This window comes from Arachis hypogaea, chromosome 19, assembly GCF_003086295.3.
Source record: "Arachis hypogaea cultivar Tifrunner chromosome 19, arahy.Tifrunner.gnm2.J5K5, whole genome shotgun sequence".
NCBI lineage: Eukaryota > Viridiplantae > Streptophyta > Magnoliopsida > Fabales > Fabaceae > Arachis > Arachis hypogaea.
In genome coordinates, this window is record NC_092054.1 from 62,427,283 (window position 1) to 62,437,549 (window position 10,267).

Below are 10,267 nucleotides of genomic sequence, written 5' to 3' on the forward strand. Positions count from 1 at the left end.
ATCCTTAATTGCCCTCCCTGTCTGCATAGTATAATTTTATTCCTATATACCGCTGCCTGCATAGCATAGTCTTTCTTTATAATTCAATAAGCAAGATGTTTGATCATTCACAACATTCTTATCTTCAAAACTTGTTTGCACTCAATTTCCAAGAAATGCATCACATGAAAGTTCTTTGAAAAGAAGGATTGAGGAATTAAACAATTTTGAGGCAAGCAAAAGATTAGGAGAAGTGGTGGTTCTGGTTATATGATTTTGTACTGAGGTTGCATGCTTGTGAAAACTTGCATGGGAGCTCATAGGCGGGACATGAAGTTCAAAGAAGTATTGTGGAGATTCTCAAAAATTTATTGATCCAAGAAGCAGCAAACAAAACAAAAGAAAGAAAAGAAAATACAAAAACAAAAGGAATATGGCCCAAGGCTCTGAGCATCAATTACTAGGCAGAAAAAGAAAGAAAGAAACAATGACTCAAAGAGTTGTTAGCCTAGTAAAATGCTTGTGGTTGAAGTGTGTCAAAGAAAGAGGCTTGAGCAAGTAAATCCTTAGGGGTGCTTTAACACCTAATACCTTAAAACCAACTGGTTTAGGAGTATTGATTGAAAGCTTATCTAAAGAGCCGCTTTGAGACATGATACTTAGAGTCAAGGCCAAAGCACAGAAACTATAAGCTGCTTCAAGGTGATTACATATAAAGAGATCTCCATGGTACCATTTGGATGAAAATCCTAAAGACCTACGACTCCCAATATGTAAGGACTAGTGAGCACTGAAGCCCTTGCATGAGCATATGATTTAGAGTTCACCCCACTGATACTTGATCACTTCACTCACTGCACGTTACAAGTATTCCTCAACCCATCTTAATTAAAAGAACCTTGGAGCATAAATCTGTTTCTTGCTTGGGGACAAGCAAGCTTTAAGTTTGGTGTTGTGATGACAAGTCATCTTAGCCCATTTTAGCTAGTCTTTTTCTTTAGTTTTCATTAGAATTATGCACTTTCTTGAGCTACAAGCAAGCTAATTGAGTAGATTTTCATGATTCCCTTGATTGAACCAACCATATGTGAATTCATGCCATTTCATGAGGTTTTGAGCTATAATTGTTGCATATTGTGGAAGATTGAATACCTCATGATTTTGAGCAAAGCTTTGATTAGTTTGGTTGATCAATGATAGGTGAAGAAGGCTTGGAGAAAGGTTGAAGCAAAGAGGAATGGCTAGGAGTGAAGAGAGGACAATGGAATAAATGAAAATTGAACCGGGTTGCATGAAGTTAGCCCCAACGTTAGCCCCCTAACTTGGAGGCTAACGTTGGGCATGTGAATCACTCCCTGGAAGTAGCCAACGTTAGCTCCAACGTTAGCCCCCTAACTTGGAGGCTAACGTTGGAACTTGAGAATTTCTCCCCTGAAGGCCAACGTTTGCGCCAACGTTAGCCCCCTAACTTGGAGGCTAACGTTGGCATTTAAATCACAAAGGGGGAAGGCCAACGTTTGCGCCAACGTTAGCCCCCTAACTTGGAGGCTAACGTTGGCACCACTAACATCAAGCATTGCCAACGTTAGGGTCAAAGTTAGACCCCTAACGTTGGCACCAACGTTCAAACCAGGAAACCATGCTTGCTGCCATGAAAAGTTAGGGTCAAAGTTAGACCCCTAACTTTGACCCTAACGTTGAGATCATCTTTGGCCAACTTCAAAAACCGGTTCAATTGGTTCACTTCGGTTCTTCTTCAATCTTCAAGAGCAATCAACCAAGGCCTCTTTCAACCCAATTCCACCAAGAACAAAGGCCCAACTCAAGGCTTGAAGATCATTTTGGAAAGTGTATAAATAGGATAGAATTCAATTTGTTTGGGGAGCTTTCCTGGAGAGTTTTCCTTTAGAGCTTTCCTGGAGAGTTTTCCTTTAGAGCTTTCCTGGAGAGTTTTCCTTTAGAGCTTTCCTGGAGAGTTTTCCTTTAGAGCTTTCCTTTTAGAATTTTCAATATAGTTTTCGGAGAGCTTTTGAACTTGAGTGAACTTTAATTTCTTGTTTTTGCTTTCAATTTCATTTTACATTGGTCTTGGATCTTGGATTGGAGAATTGAAGAATTTCTGTTTCAATCTCAATCTTGGATCTCTCTGTTTCTTTATTTTACTGTTAATTGAATTTCATTTCCGGTTCATTGCTCTTCATCTCTTTTCTTTGCAATTTACAATTCCCTTGCTATTGTTCTTGTTGGATCTAGGAAGGCATTGAGATCTAGACTTAGTTTTCTAGTCTCTGGGTCCTGAGATCTTAACTTTCCATTTCAATCCTCTATTTACTGCTTTCTTATGTTCATTTACTTTCCTGTTTCATATCCGGTTCAAATCCAATTCCCTTTACCTCTTCTGTTTAATGCAATTCAATTTTTCCTTGTTTAAATTCTGCAAATCCACATCCCAATCCCCTTTACATTTCAAGCAATTTACATTTCTTGCACTTTAAGATTCCGCAATTTACATTTCTTGCACTTTAAGTTTCTGTCATTTAATTTCTTGTTCTTTAAGTTTCAGCAATTTACTTTCCCGCTCTCTTTAATTTCATGCAATTTACATTCTGCAATTCACAAATCACCCAACCAACACTTGATTCGCTTGACTAAATCAACCACTAAGCTAAAATTGCTCAATCCTTCAATCCCTGTGGGATCGACCTCACTCCCGTGAGTTTTTATTACTTGATACGACCCGGTGCACTTGCCGGTTAGTTTTGTGATGTTTTGTGAGGATTCGTTTCTCATCAAAATATCTCATCAATGCTTCCACTCATCCTTGAGTCGCCACCCATGTTTGTTCTTCAAGAATCCTCTGAGATCCCAAATGAAGTACCTTAAACTCTCAAACAACCTCAAGCATGAATTTGGGATCTACAATTGTTAGTTGCGGAGTAGTATGCTCGAATCCCACACTTTGGTTTCTCTATCACCCTCTTGTTGACTTTCACTTGTACCCTTAGGTGAACAACCTCTTGAAGCACCTTTGAAGCACCCACTCAAGCGTTGGATTCCTCCAAAGTGGACCTTGCACCATTTATGCTTTGAATTCACATGGCAACCAACATCCTTTCCTTCACCATTTAACATTCCAAGAAGTACCTTTAGTTGATAATCCGTTTCCAAGAGAGCAAATTGATCCGGACCTATGAAGTTCATTGAGGATATTGGTACCCACTCAATTTGTCCTTGGGGTGGAGTTACCCTATTAAGCTCTTGCACAATTGCTTCCTGATAAACCATTATTTTATGATTTATATTGTGTTTAATTGAGTGGTTTTATCAAGTCTTTACCTACTTATTCATATAGATTGAATGATTTTATAATTCCTTCCTAGTATTGTTTATGGTTGAAAACTTGCTTCCTAGAAAACTTTAATTAGAATATTTTAATTCTCCTTTATACCATTCGATGTCGTGATCCGTGTGTTAAGTGTTTCAGGCTTCATAGGGCAGGAATGGCTCAGAGAATAGAGAGGAAGCTTGCAAAATTGGAAGAAACACAAGAAACCAAGGAGATGACCAGCAAATACTGATGCGATCGCATGGCTCACGCGAGTGCGCGAAATGAAGAAATCACAGCGACGCGAACGCGTGCCTGACGCAAACTCATGGATTGGAGTCTGCACGAATGACGCGAACGCGTAGACGACGCGAACGTGTGACAAGGAAAATTGCTGAAAGACGCAAACGCGTTGACGACGCGTACGCGTGACCTGTGCGATCTGCAGAAATAATAGAATACGCTGGGGGCAATTTCGGGCCGCGTTTTGACCCAGTTTTCGGCCCAAAAACACAGACTAAAGCTAGGAAACATACAGAGACTCAATACGCATCCACACACATTCAGATACATCGATATTAGGATTACTTTTAGTTTTAGATCTGAATCTAGATTAGCTTTACATTGATAGTTTATGCTTTTGCTTTGGATTTTAGATGCTGACGAGTTATTACCTCCGTTGAAGACACTACTTTAGCTTGTTTCCTTATTCCTTTACTCTTTTCATGTTGATCATTGACCCTATTCAATTAAGTATGTTGCATTTTGGATTTATTAATATATAGAGTTACTTTTATTTTTAATTATTTTTAAATCTCTATTTTATTTCATCTAATTATGTCTTCTTATATTTTTATGAGTATTAATTCAATGTCAATGGAGTAGATTTTCCACTTGACATGGGGTTGATTAAGAGGGGACACTTGAGTTGGAATGCTCAAGTGCTTAGTTAAATTGGATGTTGTTGGCTAATTCTATACCTACTAACACTAGACCTTCCCAAGGGAGAGGACTAGGATTTGCGGGTAAGAGTTAGCTCAATCACTTGACTTTCCTTTATTTAGTAAGGGTTAACTAAGTGAAAACAACAACCTCTTTACACTACACTTGAGAAGATTCCAACAAGGATAGAACTTCCAATTAATCATTCCCCCAGTCAACGCTTTTTATTTAGGATATCAATAATTATTCTTAGTTTATTTTTATTGTTTTAATTTATAATTAATTTTACTCATTATCAAAACTCAACTTTTCTGGAAAACTTCTAGTTAATAAAATAGCACGCTTTCCTACAACTCGTTGGGAGACGACCTGGGACTCATACTCCCAGTATTTTTATTTCTAAAATTTGTGACAACCCTTTTTACATTGGTGAGGCAGACTTTAGCTGGTTAAGGGCTATACTTGCAACGCATTTCTCTTATTAAGATTCTCTTAATTGGTCTAACTTCTGCCACGCACCAATTTTTGGCGCCGTTGCCGGAGAGTTGTAATAGTGTGCTAGATTATTAATTAATGTACATATTTTATTTTTATTTGCACATTTTATTATTATTTTGTTACCATGAGCTATATGTCTTTCTCATTGAATGACGCATTCATTGCCTGATCCGAGCTTAGCCACTTTTGATCCTGAAATTGAAAGAACTCTTTCACGTATTAGGCGAGCTCGACGTCGGTTAGCCTCTGAGGGTTGTGAAGTGATTGTTATCGATTCACCAGTCTCATCTGAGGGCGAATCTGAACCGCCCTCTGAGAGCGAGACAAGATCCTTTACTACTGATCCTGTTGATTCACGTGCAGGTAACATGGCTGAACCTAGGAGAATTACTCTCCAAGAAGCTGGAGCCCCAGATTTTACACTGCAACCTTATCAAGTGCATCATCCAAATCTGGCTGTAGATTTTGAATTGAAGACTGCACTAATCAACTTGATGCCCAAGTTTCATGGCTTACCTGCTCAAGAGCCTATTAAGTACCTTAGGAATTTCCAGACAGCCTGTTCTACTGTCAGGCATAATGGTGCAGATGAAACTTCTATTCTGTTAACTGCCTTCCCGTTTTCTCTTGAGGGAAAAGCAAGGGAGTGGTACTATTCCCAACCTGAAGCGACCGTTACCAACTGGGATACACTCAGGAGAGAATTTTTGGAAAAGTACTTTCCAGCTGAAGTCACAGATAGACTGAGAAAAGAGATCTCCTGCATTGTTCAAGGTGACTCAGAGACTCCCTATGAATACTGGGAGCGTTTTAAGAACCTTCTAGACGCATGCCCCCATCACATGATTGACAGACTAGTGTTGATCAGCTACTTCACTCAAGGCATGAACCCCCCAAGATAAGACTACACTGGATGGTGCTAGTAATGGGTCTATGAAAAAGTACAAGACCGCAGATGATGTATGGCAACTGATCAGCGACTTAGCTGAATCCACTAGGAATCAAAGGCAGAGGTGCAACCACTCAAAAGCTGTTGCAGAGGTTTCCTCTAGCATTGAGACTACTGCTCTTACACAGAGCATATGTGAAATGACCAACCTACTGAAGCAAATGCAGTTGAACTAACAACAACAAGCTCAGCCTCACCCACCACAACAGAGCCAACAGTTATTTCCCCAAAGAGTATGCAGAATCTGTACTGATTATAGTCATTATATTGATGAATGTCTGCAGCTCCAACAGGAAGACAACACTGTGGCAGCTACTCATAACTTCTATGACTGCCTGAATCAAGGATACAATCAACAAGGCGGCAATTACAACCAAGGTGGAAACCATAACCAAGGATAGCAGGATAACTCCAATCAAAGTTGGAGAGATAATTCTAACCATAATTGAAGGGACAACTATAACAGAGGAGGCAGAGATAACAATGGAAACCAGAGGTAGAATAACAACAACAGACATCAGAATTAGAACCAGCCTTACAGAGCACCTCACCTAAGACAATCTCAAGGATTACAGCACAACCAACAATAGGTTCCTCGGATCACTTATTTGAATTCCTCATCAAATGACGAGATGCTCCGTTCTCTTGCACAAGGACAGCAAGACATGCAGACGCAGCTGAACTCTACTTTAAATGGTCTGACTGCCACTTTACAAGCTCTCGTCTCCCGGTTAGATTCATCACCTAATTCCACCAATCAACCTTCAAGCTCCGGTGGAATTCCTTCTCAACCCCTACCTAATCCCACGGGTGGCATCAATGCCATCACTTTAAGGTCCGGAACCACACTGCAGAAGAGGAACCAGGAGGAGCCAAGCTCCCCAGAACACGTCCCAACTGAGGATGTGGTGGAAGTGGAAGATGCTGAAGAGGAAGAGGACGTACAAAATATAGTTGAAGAAGAAGCAGCTCAACCACAGAATGAAACACCAAAGGATGCAGAAGCTGCAAGTAACGCCCTTCCTATCCCATTCCCACAACTTGCAACGAAGCCCAGAAAGCAGATGGAACTTGATCCCAAAATGGTAGAAATATTCCAAAAGGTTGAGGTAACTATTCTCCTTTTTGATGTTATTCAGCAGGTACCTAAATATGCAAAGTTTCTAAAGGATTTGTGCATACATAAAGATAAAATTAATGAATTAGAAACTATTCCTTTAGGTAGTTCTATATCTGCTTTAATGGGAGTTATACCTGAAAAATGTAGTGATCCAGGTCCATGTATGGTTAATTGTACCATTGGAGGTATGATATTTTCTGACTATATGTGTGATTTAGGAGTGTGTGTTAGTATAATGCCATTGTCTATATATGATACTTTGAGGCTCCCTCCCTTAAAAAGGTCGGCAGCTCGTTTTGTGTTAGCAGATAAAAGCATTATTATAGTAATTGGAATTGCTGAAGATATATTAGTGAGCATTAAGGGGCTCACATATTTCCATTGACTTCTATATCCTGGAAATGCCCCCTAATGACGCAGGAAGACCATCATCAATCCTGCTTGGAAGACCATTCCTGAAGACTTCAAAGTTCAAGCTAGATGCATTCTCAGGAACTTACTCCTTTGAGATAGATAGCAGAATAGTGAGTTTTAGTTTAAATGAAAATATAAAGCATCCTCCGGAAGATCATTCTATCTTCCAGTGCGACATTATTGATAAAACTGTAGCTGAAGTTCACCAGGAAGCATTAGAAGAGAAGTACATGGAGCTAGGTCTAAGTGTGGGGACACTTTCTGAAAACAATGAAGACCTTTTGCCATTATCACCAGCCCCGGATGATCCAGAACCTATCCAAGAGCCTAAATTAGAATTAAAGCCCCTTCCTTCACACCTAAAGTATGCTTATCTTGAGGATAAGCAAAAATTCCCAGTTATCATTGTACGGGAACTCACCTCTCAACAAGAAGAGCAACGGCTCAATGTGCTGAGAAAACATAAGAAAGCAATTGGATGGAGCTTGGCGGATATAGTAGGCATCAGCCCTCAAGTTTGTGAGCACAGAATATTCTTAGAAGATGGAGCAAAGGCTGTCCGTCAACCTCAAAGAAGATTGAATCCTACCATCTTAGAAGTTGTCAAGAAAGAAGTAACCAGACTACTTGAAGCAGATATCATTTACCCCATCTCAGACAGTGAATGGGTCAGTCCAGTACAAGTGGTGCCCAAGAAGTCTGGAGTCACAACAATAAGAAATGAACATGGAGAGTGATAAACTACTATTTTATGGTTTATCTTGTGCTCAATTGAGTGGTTTTTATCAACTCTTTACCCACTTATTCATACTATTTGCATGGTTTTACATCTGCCTTCCTAATTATGTGCTTTGATTGAAAATATGCTTCTTTGGCCTTAAGTTCCCTATGTTTAAACCTCTCTTATTACCATTAGATGCCTTGATATGTGTGTTAAGTGATTTCAGAGATTGCAGGGCAGGAATGGCTCAAAGGATGGAAAAGAAGCATGCAAAAGTGGAAGGAATACAAGAAGTTGGAGAAATTGCTAAGCTGTCCAGCCTGACCTCTTCGCACTCAAACAGCTATAACTTTAGCTACATAGGTCCAAACGATGCGGTTCTAGTTGCGTTGGAAATCTAACGTCCGGGGCTTCGATTTAATATATAATATGCCATAGTTTCTCTGATTCTAGGCGACGCGAACGCGTGCTCCACGCGAACGCATCGCAGTGACGAAAAATAGCGTGGCAGATTTCTTCTCCAGCGATTTCTGGGCTGTTTTCGACCCAGTTTTCGGCCCAGAAAACACAAATTAGAGGCTATAAAGTGGGGGAATCCATTCATTTATAATCATAAGCTCATAATTCATAATTTTTAGTTTTAGATGTAGTTTTTAGAGAGAGAGGTTCTCTCCTCTCTCTTAGGATATAGTTTTAGGATTTAGGATTATTTCTCCTTCATCACAGGTTCAATGTTCCTTTAATTTATGTTTCTACTTTTATTTTATTGCTTTAATTGATATTTATCTTTTCAATTTAGCTTATAAACCTTTCCATGTTAGATTTGAATTTATGTTTAGACGTAATTTGATGTGTTTCAGATTTCTGAATGCTTTTAATTTAATTTAGAATTTTCTCTTTTGGTTTTGGTTGAGTCATTGGAGACTCTGGAGTTATCAAACTCATTGTTGATTGAAAATTGGAATTCTTCAAGAATTAATTCGAGTTCTAATAACACTAGCCTTTCCCAAGGAAAGACTAGGACCTGAGGAATCAACATTAATTCATCCACTTCACTTACCTTCATAGTTAGAGGTTAACAAAGCGGGAGAAAAATTCAATTCTCATCACAATTGATAAGGATAACTAGGATAGGACTTCTAGTTCTAATACCTTGCCAAGAGTTTATTTTATTATTACTATTTTATTTTTCTTGTCATTTAACATACTGGTTCCTTACTTTCAAAACCCCCAATTTACAAGACTTATAACCAATAATAAGAACATACTTCCCTGCAATTCCTTGAGAAGACGACCCGAGATTTAAATACTTCGGTTATTAATTTTAAAGGGGTTTGTTACTTGTGACAACCAAAACGTTTGTAAGAAAGGACTTTTGTTGGTTTAGAAACTATATCTGCAACGAGGATTTATCTGCGAATTTCTAGACCACGCAAAAGCTCTCTCTTCAAAATGGTGCCGTTGCCGGGGAATTGCAAACGTGTGCCTTATTATTGGTTATTGTAAATATTTGCTTTTTGCCTATTTATTTGTTTTTTTTTTAAATTTCAGATTTTGATTTTAAAATTTTTATCTTATCTTATCTTAGTTTTAAATTTCAAAATTCAACTTTTTTTCAAAAATATCTTTTTCAAAATCTTCTCTTATCTTATTTCAAAATCAAATTTCAAATTTTAAAAATTCAAATTTCAAAACTTAAAATTCAAAATTTCAAAATTCAAAATTAAAAATTTTAAAAACCTTTTATTTACTTTATTTACTTTATTTTATTTTATTTTATTTTATTTTTCTTGTTTATTTTTTTTTAATTTTTATTTGATATTATGAGTTCTCACCCCCATCGCTTTGAGTTTGGTTCTAAATTTGTTGAAGGGAATAGAAGCTATAACAGGAAAATGCATCAAGATCTAAGCAATCAAAGATGGATGGAGCCAAGAGGCCTTGATCAACCCTTTAGGCAACAACACCCTCCAAGATACCATGGGAAAAGACCGCTCTACAATCTTCGTGTTCTTCTTCAAGGGCAAGCAAAGATAGAAAATGGCGTACTGGAACTCACTACTGCCGCGACTGAGGTAGTAAATTTAATAGGTTCCCAAGATCTGAGAACTCAAAGTACTCCCATGGCTGCATGTGGAGAATCAAAAGAAGAGCGTAGTATGAAGGAAACACTAGAAACTCCGGTGGACAATGAGGAGCATGGCTTTGTATTGGAACAATTGGAGGAAGCCATAATCATTGAAGAGGAAGAAGTGGTTGAAGACTTAGGAGATGCTGAACCTCCTTGGGAAAGTCAAGACATAGAGCCTCCTTCAAAGA

The 10,267-nt window shown here is 38.5% G+C and overlaps 1 non-coding gene across 1 annotated transcript; it reads right to left on the bottom strand.

The window, feature by feature from the left end:
• Positions 1–5,484: 5,484 nt before the first annotated feature.
• On the bottom strand, positions 5,485–5,592 carry LOC112782053 (small nucleolar RNA R71). The gene has a single exon (XR_003192795.1). It is a non-coding gene; the product is annotated as a small nucleolar RNA R71 (small nucleolar RNA).
• Positions 5,593–10,267: the final 4,675 nt, after the last annotated feature.